This window comes from Bos taurus, chromosome 19, assembly GCF_002263795.3.
Source record: "Bos taurus isolate L1 Dominette 01449 registration number 42190680 breed Hereford chromosome 19, ARS-UCD2.0, whole genome shotgun sequence".
Lineage (NCBI taxonomy): Eukaryota > Metazoa > Chordata > Mammalia > Artiodactyla > Bovidae > Bos > Bos taurus.
Window position 1 is genome coordinate 20,680,811 of NC_037346.1, and position 21,778 is coordinate 20,702,588.

The 21,778-nt window shown below is 43.6% G+C and overlaps 1 protein-coding gene, 1 long non-coding RNA gene and 1 other non-coding gene across 3 annotated transcripts in view; all 3 read left to right on the forward strand.

Moving 5' to 3' along the window:
- Positions 1-1,238: 1,238 nt before the first annotated feature.
- On the forward strand, positions 1,239-7,844 carry LOC132342986 (uncharacterized). The gene is made up of 3 exons (XR_009491615.1): positions 1,239-1,335; positions 4,186-4,392; positions 6,669-7,844. It is a non-coding gene; the product is annotated as an uncharacterized lncRNA (long non-coding RNA).
- Positions 7,845-19,553: 11,709 nt separating this feature from the next.
- TAOK1 (TAO kinase 1) overlaps positions 19,554-21,778 on the forward strand; it is a 110,229-nt gene continuing 108,004 nt past the window's right edge. Inside the window, exon 1 of the mRNA XM_005220110.5 lies at positions 19,554-20,260. The gene's annotated coding sequence lies outside the window, so the exon portion shown is untranslated. The remainder of the gene's footprint in view (positions 20,261-21,778) is intronic.
- On the forward strand, positions 19,904-19,972 carry MIR4523 (microRNA mir-4523). Its single transcript, NR_129531.1, has one exon. It is a non-coding gene; the product is annotated as a microRNA mir-4523 (primary transcript).

Here is a 21,778-nt window from a genome sequence, read left to right on the forward strand (position 1 = left end):
ACTCAACCTCTCTAGGCCTAGTTTTTTCATCAGTGCTACATAGAAAATGGAACAACCTACTTCAAAGGGTTATTGTGAAAATTAAATGAAAAAAATTAAAGCATTTAACCCAGTGCCTTAAAGACAATCCCTGACATGTTCCATTATAGAAAGACATAATAGAAGCAATCTAATATCCAGTACTTAATCTATGCCAGCTACTGTGCTTAAGTACTTTAAATACCTAATCTCTTTTAATCCTTTGAGATAGGTACTATTTCTTTTCTGAATTTCACTCATGAGGAAACTGAGGTTTGAGGAATTCCAAGAATCAGAGAGCTCTACAGATACCTAGTTAGCTCAGTCACCCACAGGTGTGCATATGTAATTCAATGCAGACATATGCAAGGGTGTTTACACGTTCATCATTGCCATTCCTTTATTTCCTTGCACTTATATCTGAAATTGGGGGTGCTGGAATAGCACAGTGACAGTAGTGGAACTGGGCGGAGGAGCACCTACTCAACCAGCATGAGTGTCCTCATGAAAAGGGTGTTGTAATATTGCAAAGAGTCAGGACTTCCCTGATGGTCCAGTGGTTCAGACTTCACCTCCCAAAGAGAATGGGGAAGGTTTGATCCCCGGTTGGGGAACTGGGATCCCACATGCCTTGCAGTAAAAAAACAAACAAAACAAAACAGAAGCAATATTGTAACAAATGCAGTGAAAGTGAAAGTCCTGCCAACTCTTCGCAACCCTATGGTCCATGGAATTCTCCAGGCCAGAATACTGGAGTGGGTAGCCTTTCCCTTCTCCAGGGGATCTTCCCAACCCAGGGATCAAACCCAGGTCTCCCGCATTGCAGGCAGATTCTTTACCAGCTGAGCCACCAGGGAAGCCCAAGAATATTGGAGTGATAGTCATCTCTTCTCCAGCCGATCTTCTTGACCCAGGAATTGAACCGGGGTCTCCTGCATTGCAGGCGGATTCTTTACCAGCTGAGCTATGAGGGAAGCCCACAAATGCAGTAAAGAATTTTTAAAAACAGTCCACATAAAAAAAAAAAACTTAAAAAAAAAGTATTGCAAAGAGCACAACTCTATTTCTAACTTGCCCTAGGACCCTGAATGAATCATCGAACTGACTCTATGGGCCTCAATTTCCTCATCTGTAAACTGAGGGTGCTGGCTCAGTTCTAGAATCCTCCAAACCTAAGCAGCCCTCAAGCCTACCACCTTGTATAGACAGTTCTATACAAACACTCTCGCCCCCATGGCAACAGCCACTCAGCTCTGAGCAGCACTGGTATGCCTCACCACTCTAGCCAGCAGGACTATTTCCATCACAAATTCCTGGGTGAATAGAGGGTTTGAATGGGGGAGGGATCTGTCAGTCAGAAATCTTAAAGCCTCTGGCTTTAAAAGAAATTCTGGAATAAATTGCCTGTGGGTGGCATGTATGTGCTAAATTAGAAAAAACAGCATCCCTGTTTAATTCACAAAAATCACCCTCTTAGCAGGGAGAGGAGCTGTCTTCGCTGAGATGAGATTTGAAGGGTCACTTTGCCACTAAGTGCTGGGTCAAGGAGTGGAGGAGATTGCGGCCCAGGTTCATTAGCATTGGCAAGGAGGCCAAAGGAACGTTGCCAGAGGGTGTTTAAATCAATCCAAATTTTTGAGAAGTGATTCCAGTATTTACTTTCAAGATCCATACACTTGGATGTGACTCTTGTTATAATCAGAGCTCCGTTTTAGAAGCATGGAGATTCTGGGGCAAAAGGACACGGATTAAGTTTTGAGAAAAGAATAATTTTTCTCGAGGAAAATAAGGGATGTCTTTGAGGAGGCTATACTCTATCTGCCTTACTCTCTATTTTCAAACCTTTGAAAAGCTGTTTTCCCTGATGGTAATGGTGATGATGAAAATGCTGAATTCATGGGGAGGAGGTCCTGCTTTTTCCTCCTCCACATTGCTTCCTTAAATCTGAGCCCGAGAGTGGAAAGGGGTACTGTCTGTTTATAACTCGGATGCAAAAAGACAAGAAGGCTCAATAAGATACCAAGTTGTTAAAGATTTAACTTTCAGAGAGGGAGAGGTTCCAGGGAAAATGCAACATGCACTTCCCTAGGTTCCCACTTGAGGGCAGCAGTGCCAGCTTTTATGACCTCCTTAGGGCTGCCTACTGCCAGGTCTGCATTGCAAGGGCATTGAGGAGAGGAAGAGTGTAGGGTGAGGAGCAACTGCGAACCAGGCTGGGGAAGAGTTCTCAGAAGAGCGTTTTCTGTAATAGGAGACAGGGCTGTGTCTATGGAACTGGAGGAATTCTGGAATAAATGCGTGGTCTCTGCTGAAGACTGAGCAACACAACGTGCTCAGAGGTACCGGAGCTGTGAAATTCAGGGCTAATCAAAGCTGGCGGCTCCTCGTAAACCTGTAGAGCTGGAACATGCTGATTTTCGTCTTGCCACTAGAGGGCAGAATACGAAAAGAAGACTTAAACTGGCTCCACACCCCTGGAGGAATTTTAGTTTCAGAAAGGATAAATCTTGATCTTGCTAACATATGTATCTGGTCAAGTCATTTCCCTGATTACACATTTTCACTGGCTCCCTAAAGTCTCCAGAGTAAAGTCTGAGCTGATGAGCTGCTGCTGCTGAGTCGCTTCAGTCGTGTCCGACTCTGTGCGACCCCATAGACGGCAGCCCACCAGGCTCCCCAGTCCCTGGGATTCTCCAGGCAAGAACACTGGAGTGGGTTGCCATTTAAGTATACAAAACCGTTTCCTAATTGTCCTTGGTCCTCCTAACTACCTTACTTATCAGTTGGCCCCCTGCTCCCCACTGAACATACACAACCTTAGGGGGAGTAATGAGGTAGAAAGGGTGAGGGTTTGGAGCCAAGCACAAGCCAGTAAACCACCGCAGACTCCCTCTTCTCCTTCACTCTCACATTCAACTCCACTGCTGCTGCTGCTAAGTCGCTTCAGTCGTGTCCGACTCTGTGTGACCCCATAGATGGCGGCCCACCAGGCTGCCCCGTCCCTGGGAGTCTCCAGGCAAGAACACTGGAGTGGGTTGCCATTTCCTTCTCCAATGCATGAAAGTGAAAAGTGAAAGTGAAGTCGCTCAGTCGTGTCCTACCCTCAGCGACCCCATGGACTGCAGCCTACCAGGCTCCTCCCTCCATGGGATTTTCCAGGCAAGAGTACTGGAGTGGGGTGCCACTGCCTTCTCCGCCAACTCCACTAACTCCCGTCTATTCTATCCCTTAGATGAACTCCATGAGGGCAAGACCCTCATTTGCCTTGTTTAACTTTATATCCTTGTTTAATTTTATATCCTCATACTAAGAGTAGGAGCTTATTAAATATGTATTGGACAGAGGAATGAATGAATGAATACATCCGTGGCATTTTTATCATCCTGGTCCACTTTACTACTGCCATTTACCTGGTCTGCAATAAGAACCCAAAGTGTCTCCCATGTCCCCCTTTGTTCTCTGTAATCCACTGTATACTCTGCAACCAGAGTGATCTTTCTGAAACACAAATTTGCCTAAAACCCTTTGATGGCTTCCCGCAGCTCTTGCAATAAAGACAATAATCCGTAGAGTAAGTATAATTTAGCAGTTTGGGCACTTGCTAGTTAAGTGATCATAAGAAAGTTACTAAACCTCACTGAGTCTTGATTTCCTCATCTTAAAAAAAAATGTAAGGAATAATTATTCCCACCTGATAGGGTTGGTGGGAGAATTAAACAAGCCATACATACACATAAAAGGTTTAGCATAGTGTTCAGTTCTGTGTTCATTAAATGGTCATTACAATTGTTAGGTCCTGAATGAGGTAGTCCCAGCCTATCCCTTATTATTCCCTCTCATTTCTGGCAGCCTCATTAAGCTACTTTCAGATCTTGGAATACGCTATGCTCTTTTTTATTCCTATTCCTCTTTCTGGTCCAGATGTAAAGTTTACTTCCTCTAAGAAGGCTTTGTTGACACTCTCCTGTCTGGTTCAGGTGACGCTGCAATGGCTTCCCTTAACATCCTATATACCATTTATCACGGCATTTGTATCCACTCCCAGCACAGTGACTGACATTTAGCGATGTCTCAGTAAATAAATGTGTTGAGTCGACTCTAGACACACTGCACTTCTCTTTTTCCATGCTGTTTGTATATGTTATGTCTTCTTTCTGTTCTAAACAGAGCATCATGACTGCTACATCCATATTTCCTTTTGAAGGGAAACTTCACTACCTACAGCCGCTGTTGAAGACGTAGCCCGAGGTGGCCACCGTTCATGGAGGTACTTGTGCCTTAGCTGACGGGACCAGAGTTGGCATCTGATGCAACAGTGGACAACCCAGAACCTGCCAGCAACTTACAACATATCTGACACCAAAAAAGGACGAGGTCAATCAGATTCTCTCTTACTCTCTAAGAATGAATTAGAAAAAGGAGAAAATGTGGCTATTAATAGCAGGAACAAGACCTAAAATCATATATAAAGAAAAGTCATGAGAGGGGACTTGCCTGGTGGTCCAGCAGCTGAGAATCCATGCTTCCAATACAGAGAGCATGAGTTCAGTCCCTAGTTGGGGAACTAGGCTCCCTTATGCCCCATGGCATGGCCAAAAATAAAAGAGAGAGAAAGAAAGACCCCTCAGGGTCATGAGGGGTCAAGGCAGGCTCTAGCTGTGGAAATACAGAAATGACAGGGAAGAGAGCATAATACAAAGCAGAGACCAAGGAACCAGTTGGAAAGGAGGCCAGGAAAAACAGCTAAGTCATGCTAATGACTGAGCATCAGGATTAAAATACCCAAGATGCTCTCTCTCGCTCTTCTGGGCTGTTACTTTTCCTGGTTTTCTAGACTTCTACCTTTCAAATAACCTTGTTGAGCTAAATGAAGTGACCCAGAGTGCCTAATTGATAAGCTGTTTCTGTTTAGGAAAACCCAGGCATCCTTCAAGGCTGAATTTCTGGCTCTGTCTCTGTTCTCTCTCTCCATTCAGAGAAGTACTTGTCACATTACCTGTAATTACTGGGTTTTCTATTTCTACCATGTGGATATCAGCCTTTAAACTCTTTGAGGATAGGGCAACTTGTCTGTGTTTCTCAGCTACATACTCTGTCCAGAGGCATCCTTGATATATAAAACCGGGGTCTAATCAAAGTTCTTTACATGTTTCAATTTATGTAAGCCTCATGACGGAGAAGGCAATGGCACCCCACTCCAGTACTCTTGCCTGGAAAATCCCATGGACGGAGGAGCCTGGTGGGCTGCAGTCCATGGGGTCACAAAGAATTGGACACAACTGAAGCAACTTAGCACACATGCACACAAGCCTCATGAAAGCCCTCTAAGCAGGGTACTATTATCTTTCCCATTTTACAGATGGGGAAAATGAAGCACAGAGAAACCTTGCCAAAAGTACAAAGTAAAGGGTAGAGAAGGAATTCAAACCAGGACATTTGGCACTAGAGTCCTATGCAATATGACCTTGAACTAAAGGGGAAGAGTGGGCAGAGAAGAGTAGTTCAAATGAATATTTGAATTTCACAAAATGTTATGCTAGTGTCTGTTATTTGTTTCCATAATTTATTCAAGATTCTACATTGTATTTAGTTGCATTGAGCAACTTCAGCCCTGTGCAAAAAGTTCTGGTAAATTCTCTTTTCATTTGTACTCTGTTACAAATACAGGGGTGTGTTAAAGTATCCTTGATATTATTTTTCTCATTTAAATATTTTCTTCTCTGTAATCACCCTCTGTGTTTTTTCAGTCTTCTAACTTTATTGAGGCTTTCAATGGCTAAGTCAAAGACCTCTCTTGATAAATGTCCCATTGCACTTGAAAATTTGTGGGTTATTTTCAAATATCACTGGATATGGATTTCTAACACAATTCTACAGTGACAAGAGGACAGACACTGTATGTTTTTAGTATCTTTAGATCAAGAAATTTTTTTTACCTTGTTTTATGTCCCTGGATATGTTCCAGTGTCTCCTAGTTTATAGTCTCTGGGCACTTATATATAATTTGTATCCTACTGTTGTGTAAAAATTGTCTAAATCTTAATTATGTTGATGTGGTTCATGGTGCTTTTCAGGTCTGCTTCTACTTTTCTGTATATCTGTTCTATTAATTTTTGAGAGTTAGACATTAAAACTCCAACTAAAAATCTTAATTTATCTACTTAAAAAATAATTGTAATATATAGTAGAGCTATATGTGACTTTGTTCTGTATTTTTCAAGGCTCCTGTCAATGTGTTATCATACTTTCATAATTTAAAAAATAAAAAAGAAAGAGAAACAAACTGAATATTTGAACACTCTTCTACAGGGTATGAAGCACTTTCATATGTATTTTATGAGGACTTCAGGAGTCCCCTCCCCCTCTGTGGGAAACCAACTAGCACTTCTAGCCCTGAAATGCCAACTACCTGGATTCTTTCTACCAGCACAGAAAAAAAAAATGAAGTATAAGTAAAGGATACATACAGATGTATTTTTTAAATTCCATGGAGTCCTAGAGATGTTGATACTTTGTAGATTGGTCAGATTTCTAGGCTAGTGTCTAAGGAAAGAATTGTATTTTTTTTTGGATGTGAACCATTTTAAAAGTCTTTATCAAATTTGTTACAGTATTGTTTCTGTTGTTTATGTTCTGTTTCTCTTGCCTAGGAGGCATATGGATCTTAGCTCCCTGACCAGGGATCCAGCCCTCGCATTCTTAACCACTGGACCACCACAGAAGTCCCTGGAATTTAGAAACCTTTCATCTGGGGCAAAACAGCCAGTTTCTCAGCTGTTCCAAGAACTGAGTCTCTCCATAAAATCAGCAATTGAAAGTATGTGTTCGGTGTGGTGGAGAAGGTGGATGGAGGGGTGATTCCACATTATGCTATTGTTTTTAAAGGAGTCTGAGTTTGGGGACTGATGCCTGTATTGGCAGCTTCAATCATTGTGTTTGAGTTACCATGACAACAAGCCAAACTTCAGGGGCTATTTATTGGTGAGTGGTAAGGAGCCAACTGAAAGGGAAGCTCTTTGAGGAAGCCTGGGGTTGTTTGGGGGTGGTAGTGGAACAGGGTAAGTGGTTCAGGGTAAATCCAGATACTTGCTGGCCAGGTATACCAGTAACCTCCTCCCGATTGCCTGTATCTCAGAGATCTGAGTGAGTAACCAGAGGAGAGGTCTGACAGTAGCCACTGTTCAGCATGAGAATGTTCTTAAATATTAATGGTGTTGTGGAAGAACAGGAAGAGTCTTTGGGTTCCTCAGAAAGTGAGGGAGTGCACAGGGAGCTTTATTCAGTGCTCTGTGGTGACCTAAATGGGAAGGAAATCCAAAAAAGAGGGGATGTATGTATACAGATAGCTGATTCACTTAGTTGTACAGCAGAAAATAACACAACATTGTAAAGCAACTATATTCTGATAAAAATATTTTTAAATAATAAAAATAAAAGACAATTAACATTTTTTACAAAAGCGAGGGAACAGCAGGAGATGCCTATACCTGAGTAAAATTTACCCAGGAAGTGAATGCAATTTGTGTTGGGGCTGAATTCCTGGTGACACAGCCATATGGCTTTTGCTGACTGCTATCCTCCAGACAGTATATTCCTTTTGCAGAGTGGCTAACGTGTACATACCATGGTGCTTTCCTCATGGTCACCTTTACCCCTTCCCCCAGCATCAGCTGGTACTCTTAAATGAGGGTGCTCCTACCTGTCCTTCCAGCCTGAATTCCTACCCAAGATGAAGGGTCTGGATCTTTTCCCCAAGCCACTTCCCCACATCTCTGATTTCCTCCCGAGAGTAGGAGGCTCCAGGGGACCACAGCTGACTCTGCCAGGCACAGAGGGTTGAGTCATCCCGCAGGCGTCAGAGCTGTTAGCAAAAGCTCTGCTGATCTGTATGCAGCTCCAACTCCCTCTCCGGTTCAGGGTTTTGGAGCCGTCTTGTTCAAAAGTAAAGAACGGAACACAGATGGCTGGTAACAGGATCCCACAGGAGCCTCCTCTCCCACTGAGCCCATCCTGCTAATCCTTTTATAGGAGAAGAGAAAATAAATGGTGAATGAAGAAAGAAAAAAAAAAAAAAAGGAGTGTCAGTTTTGCTCTGTTCTTTGGGTTTTGGTGGAAGGCCTCTGAGAACAACCTCCTGCTCCTCATTACATTTCCCAAACATTTCCCCTTCCTGGTCCTCGTTTCTTCTCCTCCGCTTCTTTCCCCTCCCAGTTCTCTATTCTCTGTAGCATCTTTGAATTTGATGGAGTATTTTGCTGAATGTCTGCTATTTAACCAGGCAATTGTAATCCATACAAACAAAAGAAAATCAAATGCACTAGAAGTGCATGTATCAGGTTTATCTCTTGGCAGTTTCTTTAGTTTCTCCTCTTCTACTGAAGCAGCATAATGCATTATAAAGAGTACGGGCTTTGGAGCCAGAAAGAAGTGGGTTCTAAGCCCTGTCCCAGGAAATATATAAATATGTTAAAAAAAATCTGCTCTGTCACTTACTAGCTGGGTCATTTTGAGCAATTTACCTAACCTCTCTGAGCTCCAGATATGGCATTGGAATATGTATATCAGTTCACTTCATTCGCTCAGTCATGTCTGACTCTTTGCAACCCCACAGACTGCAGCACGCCAAGCTTCCCTGTTTATCACAAACTCCCAGAACTTGCTCAAACTCGTGTCCATCGAGTCGGTGATGCCATCCAACCATCTCATCCTCTGTCATCCCGTTCTCCTCCTGCCTTTTATATGTGTATAATAGTATCTATGTTGTCAGTTGAGTCATAGATTAAATTAGATAGAGGTAAAATACAGTACCCAGGGACGGTCCTGGTGATCCAGGGGTGAATAATCCACCTTGCGGTGCAGGAGACACGGGTTTGATCCTTGGTCAGGGAACTAAGATTCGATATGCTGTGGACCTACTACGCCCACACACCACACTTAGAGAGCCCACGTGCCACAACCAGACAGTCCCTGTGCTGCAACAAATGATCTTGCATGATGCAAGGAAGATCCCTTATGCAACAACTATGCAGCCAATTAAATTAATTAATTTAAAAAGCGTAGTATCTGGAACATCATAGATATATGCCCAGTAAATATTACTTTCTCTTTCTTCTCATCTCCTGTTGCAATAAATACCAGGCCCCTGATTTTCAAGTATCTGAAATTTTTTTTTTCCATTTTTTTTCTTCCATTGAGAAAGTTAGCATCCATGATCAGGTGCTACTGATGCAACTAAAGAAAGAAAGGCGAATGGGAAGTGTGTGTGAGTGTTTTTGCAAGACCAGAAGACCAGGACTTTGTAAAAACTAGCGTGCGAATATGATAAGGTTGCTTTCCCTCAGTTTAGAGATTCTTGGCCAAGACTGCTGGTTCCTCATGTTGCTGCTGTAGCATGGTTGATACTAATTTATTTTCCTTGGAAGATAAGATGCTAGGTTGCTGATTAGGTAAGTTATTACCTGTCTCTACGCTTCTCTGGAACAAAGGATCACTGCTCCTCTTCGGTTCAGGAAAGGAGGAGGATTGGTTGAACTCTGTGTAAATTCCAGGAGGAAAGTTAAGTATGGTTTGGTATTATCCTTGGCACTAAGAATACCGGAAGTGTTTGTACAGTCAGGTCAAATGCCACTGTTCAATTTATGTGATTATCAAAGACTCAGCTGACACAGGGCTGTGGTTTGACATGGTTCCTTTGTTCCAGATAACAAACATGTGTGATGTCAGTTGTATTAATGTGCCGTGCTCTAGGGAAGCAAGAAGGAGGCTGATGACGGGGCCAGGATACTGTACCTCATTCTCTCTGACAACACGTTTTTCCTGTCTCTCTTTGTAACTGGTAATTAGGTTCTCAGCTGAGCTGCCAGGAATCTTGACAAGTTTCACAGGCAATCACCATTAGACAATTTACAACTGTAGGCTTTTCATAACTGGCATAGTCCCTCCCCAGGAAGCAAAGTTTCTCAATCCTAATCTCCTCCTATCATTCCGAGAGTCTGATCTGAGTGGAAGGCTAGCTCAGTGCATTATCCAATTCCAAAGCAGACTATTGCTTCCAGTGGAGGTGATGGGCAAACCTCTGTATTCACGTATGCCCTCAATAATAAGGGGATATGGTTGGGTAATAGAGTGGAAGTTTTCCAAGCCAGAGGTGGCATGCGCCTATGAGAATTTAACAGAGCCTATCAAAAAGAGAAAAAAATTAGTTAATAAAGTGGCTTTTTCTTTTGTTCTTAGAAAGCTCAACCCCTGTACATTCAAAAAATTGAAAGCAAGGACTCAGATATTTGTGCATCATGTTCATAGCAGCGTTATTCCCACTAGCCAAAAGCTGGAAACAACCCAAATGTCCATCGACAGATGAATGCCCAAATGAAATGTGATACCTACATCATACATGGAATATTATTTAGCCTTCAAAAGGAATGAAATTCTTTTTTTCAGCCACCTATGAGGTTTTTGGGATCTTAGTTCCCTGACCAGGGATAGAACCCATGTCTCCTGCACTGACAGGTGGATTCTTTACCACTGAGCCACCAGGGAAGCCCTGAATTGCCTATTTTTAAATGGTTAAAGTGGTAAATTTTTTAATGTATATTTTACCACAATCCTTTTGGATTAGGGAACTTAGGTAGTGGATAAAAAGAAATCAGTTCTTGGGGAGTTCCCTGGTGGTCTAGTGGTTAGGATTCTGGACTTTCACTGCATAGACTGGATTCAAATCACTAACTGGGGAGCAGAGGTTCCACAAGCTGTGCCAAAATAAAACAAAACCAAAAAAAAACACACCAAAAACTCAGTTCTTCCCAGAAACTCCTCAGATGAGCTTGAATACTTACCTTGATCGCAGCATTGGCTGGACTGTACCACCAAGACTACGATGCTGCTCATCTCTTGCTTTTTGCATCCATCCTTTCTCTTTCTCTTGCTGGGAACGAGCCTGTCCTCTAATCATAGTCTATGTGGTTCCTGTGACATTGCCTCTACTCTGCACTCCAGGGATGGAGCAGGTTTACCAGGCCTAAACCCCCAGTGTGTGCAGCGTATGACACTCCCTTGGCTCTGGGTCAGGGATGGGCACACGATCCAATTAGAGCCAATGAAAGGCAAGAAGATTTTCTCTGGCATTTGGGGGAAAGAAATTCTCTTCTTTTTTCCCCCCAAATTGGATGACAATAATGATAACAAGAATAATGAAAATAAGTTATTGTATTAATAACTTAATGATTATTAATTAATAATAATTTGTTAATAAGATAAGCACTTATTGAGTGCTTATCCTATGCCAGGGAGAGTTCTGAACACAAGTTATCTTCTTTAGCCCTCATGATAACTCTACTCAGTAGGGGACTTCCCTGGTGCTCCAAAGGCTAAGACTCCCAATGCAGGAGGCCTGGGTTCGATCCTTGATCAGGGAACTAGATCCCATATGCTGCAACAAAGATTGAACATCTTATGTGCCACAACTAAGACCCAATACAGTCAAATAAATAAATAAAAAGAAATATAAAAAGAAAAGAAAAACGCCAATTATATATATATATGTATGTATGTATGTATTTTGAACTATATTGGATAGGTACAATTATTATTCCCTTTTTACAAATGATAGAAATGAGGCACAGAGTGTTTCAATCAACCTTTGAAAGCTCTCATAGCCAGCATGTGGTGAGGCCCGATGTCAAACCAGCTTTCACTCTGAACCACTACACTCTGTTGCCTCGAAAGGATGTAAGAACTGGAATTGCTGACGCCTCTTTCTGTGAAGCTTCAGACCACACGCAGCATGGGAGGAGTACTAGAGATGAAACCAGAGTATTTAGCCTGGAACCAACTCTGCCTGAAGCCAGCCTGTGGACTTCTTAACATGTGTGAGCCAAAATATTCCCCCTTTTTTTTTTTCCTTAAACTACTTTGGGTCCTGTTTCTATGTCAGCCAAAGGACTTTGGATTGTTTATTTGTTGACTTTTCCCATTAGGCTGTGACTTGAGAATAGGAATGGTATTCATCTCTATATTCATAGAGCCTAGCATAATTCACATAACTGACATTCAGTAATGATTGCTGTCTCTCAATGCATCATTCCATAAACACTTATTGTGGTTTATGTGTAAACTGGGTTAGATGTGGGAGACAGAAATAAAATGTGTGAATGAAAGTTGTTATCCTGGAGTATATGGAAGAATACCAACTATAAAGATTAATGTGATAGAGAACTCTAGGGATGCACATGTGTGCTAGAGTTTGAGGAAGTTGCAGTCATCTTGATAATATGTACCTGGATGCTGGGCAGGGCATTTTCTGGGTTCGTGCAGATGCCAGATACTTTCAGGACTGTCTAATGTCCTGAGAATGTCTGGAAGGCACCTGCCTCCCAAACTGATGTACAAACCAGATTTACAGCTGGCGCTGTCATATGAACCGTGCGTTTTCCGCTGTGCTTCCCTGTGTTGCTTGACTTTCAAAAGCACGTTCTGTAAAATAAGCGTGTCCTGCCCAATTCCCATCATTATGGTGACAATCAGAAGAGGTAATAGATAAGAACATTCTACAATGTAACGTTCCAGATGACTGTTGCTTTCTTTTACCTGGCCACAGCGAACACTTACATACTGTACTCTAAGAAGCATCCCCACAAAACCGTGTCGTTTGGCCTCGCCAGCAGTTCTATTCTTCTTGTAGTGAACATCTGTTGTTTTCGTCTGTCCAGAATTTCTCCCTCATCTTCTGGCAAAAAGTACCCTACATTCTTTTAAGGATATTTCCTCTCCATCACTCCATGTAATTTTGTGGAGCTGTTACTCTGAGCCTCTTGCCACAGGGTGAACACACAGTCCCAGCTAGGGCCATCAGAATGTCTCACCCCTTGGAGAAGAGACTAGCCCACCGAGCAACATATGACACAGCGTCCAAGCTGGGCTACTCAGCGATGCTCCTTTGGATTTTTTTAAAAGATTTATTTATTTGTTCATTTATTTATATTTGGCTGCACTGGGTCCTCATTGCTGCATGAGGGCTTTCTTTAGTTGTGGTGAGCACAGGCTACTCTTCGTTGTAGCGCATAGGCTTCTGGCAGTGGCTTCTCTTGTTGCGAAGCACACACAGGTTCTAGGTGTGTGGGCTCAGTAGTTGTGGCATGGTGCACTGGCTCAATTGCTCCAAGGCATGTGGAATCTTCCTAGACAAGGGATCGAACTCATGTCCCCTGACATTGGCAGGCAGATTCTTATCCACTAGATCACCAGGGAAGCCCTCCTTTGGCTTTTATTACTGTTAAGTGAGAGGGAGAATCTTTCCTTTACCTTTAGGGTCACTAAACTGGGATGATGTCAGTCTGGACTTATGTGGTCATTCCTTTCACTGCCCTCTGCTCCCTTGCCCCATCCCTCTGCCACATGAATCAACTACAAAGATGGAAGTTCATCTAATATGATCTATGTGAAGCCTGCTTACATGTCTCCTGGAAACACTATCTATGGTCCATATGCCCTAAATTCTGATCTGCTCATTCTCACAAAGTCCCAAATGACTTCAATTTCGTACATTTACAATATTGTAACATTTTTGTGTTGAGAACATTTGTGAAGAGGAGAAATAAAGGATGAGTTTCATGATAACCATTTGTATGGTACCATTTGATCACTTGGACTTCCCTGGTGGCTCAGACAGTAAAGCATCTGTCTACAATGCGGGAGACCTGGGTTCGGTCCCTGGGTTGGGAAGATCTGCTGGAGAAGGAAATGGCAATCCACTCCAGTAATATTGCCTGGAAAATGCCATGGACAGAGGAGCCTGGTAGGCTACAGTCCATGGGGTCGCAAAGAGTCGGACATGACTGAGCGACTTCACTCGCTCACTTCACTTATTTGATCACTAGACTAGACGTCTAGTGTTTTTGGGCAACAGGTGAGAAAGAGCAGGTTATGCAAGAAAGACCACATAGCATGCGAGCTTAAGTGGTTGTATAAACCTCGATTTTGGAACAGGAACTCCTGTTACTAGTGATCACAATACCGTGTCATGTCAGCAAGGGAAGTATCTGGTTAAAACTGACTAGAAAACTCCTTGATGGACTTCCCTGGTGGTCCAGTGGCTAAGACTCCACTCTCCCAATGCAGGGGGCCTGGGTTCAATCCTTGGTTGGGGAACTAGATCTCACAGTCTGCAACTAAAGATCCCATGTCCTGCAACCAAGACTCAGTGTAGCCAAACTAAAGAGAAGAAAGAAAGAAAGAAGTCTCCTTGATTCATTTCCTGTGTATAGACAGTATTAACGGCAGTATTTAGTGCTGGGGTATACTAAACTAGATGATAGCAGTGGGAAGCACCTGGATCCTCTAGTTGCATTCCCCCCTCCCCAATACAACACAAACGAATTTATAACAAAAATCCAATCTATAGACAAAAATAGCCAAGCATTTGGAAGCTGGGTATGGCGTGTGGAGAGGAGGAAAGGAGAGACAAAAAGGGGCAGACATCTGACAAAATTCTTTAAATTCCTGAGGCACTGGACTTTTCAGTTACAGGGTTTAATGCATTTCCTCCCCCTCACCCCCTCCAAGCTGATTTGAATTGTCACTTTCAACCAAAGTCTTCTTGCTAGTATTGTACTACTGCCCAGCAAAGAGAAGGCTCAGAGGAAGCCCAAAGATAATTTTAGGCCAATAAAATGTCAACTTATTTGATATTTTGATTGCCAGCTGTTTGTTTCATATCTTATGTAGCACAACTCCAGTAGGACTTTGTGTTTTTGTTTTTAATCCTGGCAGATGTCAGCCAAAGACGAGGGCATGACAAAATCACCAGTTGATCCAGAAGTGCATTCCAAAAACCTCTCAGTCCGCAACCATGCAGCCCAACCCTTGCCACATTCACGGATGTCCCAGACAATTGTGATGTACTGATCACGGGCGCCTGCCAGACAGTAGCATCAGAGAAGTGTGATGAATATTTACCTCCTGACACACACACACACACACACACACATCTACCATTTGAAAACATTTCCCATGGGTTAGGCACTTTACATGTTACGTTAGTATAATTTTTTTTAATAATTTTTAAAATTTATATATTTTTGGCTGTCCTGGGTCTTTGTTGCTGCACAGGTTTTTCTCTGGTTGGAGTGAGCGGGGGCTACTTGTCATTGCATTGCACAGGATTCTTATTGCAGTGGCTTGTTTTGTTGCATAGCACGGGCTCAAGGGCACCCAGCTTCAGTAGTTGTGGCACAACTCCCTGGCTCTAGAGTATAGGCTCAATAGTTGTGGCACATGGGCTTGGTGGCTCTAAGGCATGTGGGATTTTCCTGGATCAGGGATTGAACTCAAGTCTACTGTTTTGGTGGGTGGATTCCTTACCATTGAGCCACCAGGGAAGCCCCATGTTACCTTATTTAAATCCTCACACAACCCTGTGAGGGGGGTAATGTCAACCCCGTTTTATAGAAAAGGAAAGCAAAACTCAGCCTGGTTATGAAGTCAGCACAAAGTAACATACTCACCGACAGGAGTAAGAGGGGGAGACGGAACTCCACAGTCAATTTTTTTTTTGTTAGACACTTTAATTTTCTTCGTTAATATACACGCATTGTTTTTGGTTGTTAAAAATAATTTTATTTTACATTTTTAGTTATATTAATATATACGGTTTATTGGCAACATTGATTATAACATATTGTATCAAGTGCACCACATGGAACATTTAACAAGATAGACAATATCCTAATTATATTCTCACAATACAATGAAAAGGATTCAACTCAAGCCAGGGCCTGTAAGAAATTATTTGCACATCATGTACATCTGATAAAGGACCTCTACAGTCCATGTTTTTCACTCTGGCCGTACTGCCTTCACATCCACTGCCTGATATCTTCAGGGCTGGCTTTCTTTAAGACTCCGGTGCAGCTGCTTTAATTTATTCATGGCTTCTGCTACAGATGCGTATCTGATAGATACCCGAGACTGAAAGTTTTCTAGGGCAGGACTTTCTTGAACTAAATTGTATTCTACCATCCTTAGGGACCTTGGCCCAGCGTTTATTTCTGTGTGTTAAAATGGGACAATCTGGGACTTCCCTGGTGGTCCAGTGGCTGAGACTCTACAACCCCAGTACAGGGGGACCTCAAGTACCTCAAGTGAGAAACAGGTATGAACCATCACAGCAGAGGCCATGGGGAAGAGGAACCAGGCCAATTCAAGAACTGTTCAGGAGTTAAATCCACAGAAAGCACAGTCCCTGCAACCATTCTAAGCACTGACTACCACTGATGAGTGTAAATTTCTTTTCTTTCTTGGATAAATTCTAAGAATTGAATAGCTTATATGTTTTACAGTATCTACTAAAAATACCTTCATGTTGAACAAATCTGACTTTGGGATATGCCCCTGTAGGTGTGTGTGTGTGTGTGTGAAATTTGAAGAATTTGAGGAAAGAGGCCTATTAGCACAAGATCATAGGCACAGATCTTGGATAATAATAATAATATTAAGACAGCCAGAGTCTCTTAAGATGCCCTATGTGTTGAGGAAACAGAGTGGGGTGTGGGGGAGCTGTAATTTAGACAGAGGTAAGTGTGAGAACAAGGTCATGGCTGATACAAAATACTATAAAAACACTCCCTATACAACAACAAACCTTTATTAGTCTTAAAAAAATTTTTTTAGGCTATGCCATAGGTCATGCAGGATCTTAGCTCCCCAACCAGGCACAGTCATATCCACTGGACTGCCAGGAAAGTTCCCAACATCAAACCTTTAGATTTCACTCCCAGTTTACAAGAAAAATAGTGATTGAAGCAAATGTGAAACGACATCATAAGGATGCAACTGGCCAAGTCCAGAATGTGGAAAGTTCTTAAGATATATAATCTGGTTTCTTCAACAAATAATCTGTGTATGAAAAAGGAAGAAAAAAGGAAAGGAGAAGAAAAAAAGGAAGGGAAAATGTTATACATGAAAAGAAACTTGAGAGACATATTTATCAATCAAGTGCAAAGTACAGATCCCGATTCAGATAAATGGGGTATGAAATAATATTTTGGAAACTACTGGGGAAAAAACTGAACATGAGTTGTGTATTAAATCATATTAAGGACATATTTTAAAGGTGTGATAAAGAAATCATGGTTATGTTAAAAGTATTTATTAGAGATACATATTCAGTTCAGTTGCTCAGTTGTGTCCGACTCTCTGTGACCCCATGGACTGCAGCATGCTAGGCTTCCCTGTCCATCACCAACTCCCAGAGCCTGCTCAAACTCATGTCCTTTGAGTGAGTGATGCCATCCAGCCATCTCCTCCTCTGTCATCCCCTTTTCCTCCCGCCTTCAATCTTTCCCAGCACCAGGGTCTTTTCCAATGAGTTCGTTCTTCTCATCAGGTGCCCAAAGTATTAGAAGTTCAGCTTTGTCACCAGTCCTTCCAATGAATATTCAGGACTGATTTCCTTTAGGATTGACCGGTTTGATCTCCTTGCAGTCCAAGGGACTCTCAAGAGTCTTCTCCAACACCACAGTTCAAAAGCATCAATTCTTTGGCACTCAGATACCAGAGATATCAGAAATCAGAGATACATATTAAAGTAAATATTTACAGGTGAAATGTTATCATGGTTTGTTGGAGATTTACTTAAAAGTGCGTGAGGGTGGACTTCCCTGGTGGTACTGGATAAGAATCGGCCTGCCAATGCAGGGGACAGGAGTTCCATCCCTGGTCCAGGAAGATTCACGTGCCACAGAGTAACTGAGTCCATGCGCCACAACTATTGAGCCCGCATGCTACAACTACTGAAACCTGTGCCCCTAGAGCCTGAGCTCTGCAACAAGAGAGACACCACTGCAATGAGAAGCCCATGCACAAGAAGAGTAGCCCCTGCTCACCTCAACTAGAGAAAGCCTGTATGCAGCAAGGAAAACCCAGCACAGGCAAACAAACAAACCCCCATGGGGTGAGGGAAAAGGTTGTGGGAGAATAGGTGAAACAAGAATGATGAAGTGTGATAACCAGTGAAGTTGGGATAACGGTCATGAGGTTTACTATTCTGACTCCTTTTTTGTTTGTTTGAAATTTTCTATAAAAAATTAAGAACAAATACTACAGGAAAGCATGAATCTCTTTCCATTCCCAAATGTATAAAGTAACCAGAAGAGAACATTCTTGCTGTAACACTCTCAGAAAATGGGATCAGGATTGGACGGGCATTATTTAAGGAGTATGTGGCGGGAGAGGGGCTCCAGGGACAGGACGGTACAAGAAAAACTGTTTCTGAGCAGAGCTGAAAAAGCCATAGAGGAACACAAATTTCAAGATGAAAGGAGTATCAACTATGCCAACTATTGTAGATGTCAAGAAGGAAAGGATTAAAATGAATACTCCACTAGATATAACTAGGAAGTCACTCTTGACCTTGGCAGGATCAGTTTTCATTTTCAGTGGAGGTGGGATGATACACAACTTTTCCAAGAACTTGTCTATGAAGGAGAGGTACGGTGAAGTTTGTAATCTCTCCTTCAACTTCAAAGAAGAAGTTAGGGCATTTTTTGGTTTTTCATGCTGAGGGGAAGTTGCCCCTTTAAGAATGATTGATGACATAGATGAAAAGAGTAATGACCGACTGATTTGCAAAGCAAGGACTCTTACTAGGAGAGGGAACATTGAGAACAAATTATACATACATTCCGCTGAAGCAGAGAACTAGTTTTTTTCTGATCACAGCCAACGTACTTGCCTAGTTTAACTTCCAATTATTGTTCTGGTGTACATATTCACTCACAAGTCCCACACGACACATCTATTTATCTCAGTTTTATACACTGAAGAAAAAAGATTTTTTTATGACTGCACTTTAGGCATACCTTTTGGTTCTTGAATAAAATTGCTCTCTTTGTGGCCCACTGAAGAGGTTTTCCCCTTTAAAAGGTTTTCATTACAAAAAATGAGAAGCACTACCTCTTCTCTTAGAACTCTTCAGTTTGTTTACTGCTCTTATTACTCAGCCTACTCACTCCACAAAAACTTTTCAAGAATTTGTCCTTTTTCTACCATCGCTAACATATAAGATGGTGTAGATCTGTATTTCTCTTATTACCGTTCCAAAAATTACTATAAACTTTTCGAATCTGAAAAACTCAATTATATACTGATTACGCTGACCAGCTTATCTCTGAATTCCAAGGAGGGATTGAAGTAAAGTGTGTAAGAAGGGGATTATTCAACACGTCAGGGAAAACTTCATTCTCAGGGTTATGGGTGGGGGGTGCAGATACTTTGGGAATGGGAAAAGCAGAGGCGGAGGAGAGCAGATAAGCTCTTCTTTCTTAGGTTTCAGGGTGAAATAAATGCACCTGACGCCCGCGTGGCAGAAGAGCTCCGCCAGCTGAGCGAGCCGGGGCTGGACAGAGACTGTAAACTCCGGGACACTCGTGAGACTCCGCCCAGTGTTAGCACTCGCGCGTTCCCGTGAGGGCGTGCACGCGTACGCAGTCTTGTCTCGCGCAGGGTCGAGCCTGTCAGGCGGGAAATCTCGCGAGATCGGAGACTGGGATGACTGTCGGGAGGAGGGGAGTGGTGTCGGGGAAGGGGGGGAATCTGGGCAGCGGCCGGGCTCTGTGGCTTCAGGGCTCGGAGAGAGAGAGGGAGGGTGGCAAAGAGAGTGAGTCGGTACCTCCGCCTGCCTAAGGAGAGAGAAGGGGTCCCGCTTGCCTGCGCCCTTCGCGGGCCGAGAGCGCGAGGCACCCGCAACCTCTGAGGCCTCCGGCCCCTGGGGACCCCGCCCCGCCGCCGGCCGGCCGGCCCGGGGCCTCTCTTCCCTTTGTGAGCGCCCCCTTCCCAGGGGTGGTGGTGGTGGCGGAGGGCTGTGCGTGGGCCCGCCCGCCGAGGGGCCGCGGCGGGGGACCGAGAGGGCCTCGGCTGTGTGAGGACAGGAGGCGGCCGAGGCCCGGGCCGGTTCCCCCGAGGCGGCGGCGGCGGCGGCGGCGGCTCCCGGCACTTCCCCGCGCCATCTTAGCTGAGCCCAAGCGCTGAGGGCGCCTCCTCGACCCCGGTCGTCCCCTCGCCCCCCCCCCCCCCCCCCGCCCCTTGTCGCAGAGCTTGGGCTGGGCGGCTTGCTGGGGCTCCGGGGGGGGGGGCGGCGGTCTGTCGCCAGGCCCCCTCCTCCTCACTCCTCGCCCTCCAGCATAGCGGCTCCCTCGGCGCTGCAGGGGGCTGCGCCTGCCTACTCCGCCCCAGACCTGTCGGCGAAAGGGTAAGGGCACCTCTGCTTTGGGAAAGGGAGACATGGAGGGGGCGGGGAAATTCGGCCCACTCTGGCCGCTGCGCGGAAGCTGGGATGTGGGGGTGGGGTGGGGGAGGGAGACAAGGAGGGTCTGTGATTCTGTGGGTGGGGTGAGGAAGCTGGTGAGCTAGGCGCCCTCCTGTTTTGAGGGGCAAGAGCAATTGCATTCCTCTTTCCTGAGGGTCACCGGAAGGGGTGGTGGAAGGGGATGTCTCGAGGAAGGTGTGGCCCTCCTAGGGAGACAGGGTTGATGTGCACCCCGACTTAAAGGCGCGAGGTCCCCTTCCCTTCTGATCCCTCTGCTCCTCCCTCTTCTCCTTTGTAGTGTCTGTGTATTCTTGAGAAGGGAGACTGCTCTGGGTAGTCTACTGGGTAGATTCCTCCCGCTCCCCAGGAAGTCTGTACCCCACTTCTGTAAGGGTGATGGAAGCGTTTCTTTCCCCCTACCCTTCCCCATCCTTTAGTCTGCTGCAGTGCTGCAGAAGTCCAAGGCAGTTTCTTCATACACAGGCCCGTGTATACACTGAAGGGAGGGGGAGCGGGAGAGGGAAGTAATGGCGATTCCCTTAGAAAGGTTACCCCTTTTCCTTTGGTTTTAAATCGATAACAGTACCGGTTTAATACTCTTCCTCTTGAGATCTGTCCGTGGGAAGTATATCTGTTCCTGTTGTTATTGCGGGGATATGGCCACTCAAGAGGGACCCTGCCATGTTAGGAACAGTTTTGATGGTCTCTCTTGCTCTCTCATTTGAACACTAGATTGACTTTGTGTGAGCATATTGGGTTTTCGTTAAGATTCAAGTAAAATAATTTTGTTTTCTCTGATTTCCCACTTTTTTTTCCCTCTTCCTATGACTTTTACTTGAAGAATTATTCAAGATTATTCTGTACAGACAGGATGTCTGATGGACATTGCTTCTTCTTGAGCTGTGAATTTTTAGGGTTAATACTATTTTGTATACATCGAAATGGAATTTTCCCAAAATGATTAGGCCACACACCTTTCTATTGCAAATGCTTTGTTTCTTAGTGTAAGGGAAAAATAAACGTTAATTTGCCTGATTATGCTGTAATAGAATATTCTGTAGTCAAAAAGTCATTTTCCACTTTTGCTTCATGTCATATTTGTTTAAGACAAATCATCTTATCTGGTTTGCGGTAGTACTTATTGGTTTTGTTTAGTAGAATAGAAATAAATTTAAAAAAAATTACATTCTAGAAGTATGTTGCCAAGTTCTTCTTGTGACCAAAGAGTAGTCTTGAAGTCTATAGTTGATACTTTCTCTTTACTGATGGAGTGAGTTCAAAACGTTCCATACTTGAATATTCATATAATTAAATAACTGTTAACACAGAGTGATGAAGATGACTAAATACAGAAATCATGTCTTGACATTTTACTAGCAAGTTGTATTTATTGTTTAAGCTTTACTTAGTGGCTGACTTGTTTTTAAATACTTCCCTGCCATCTACATTTTACATTGTTCA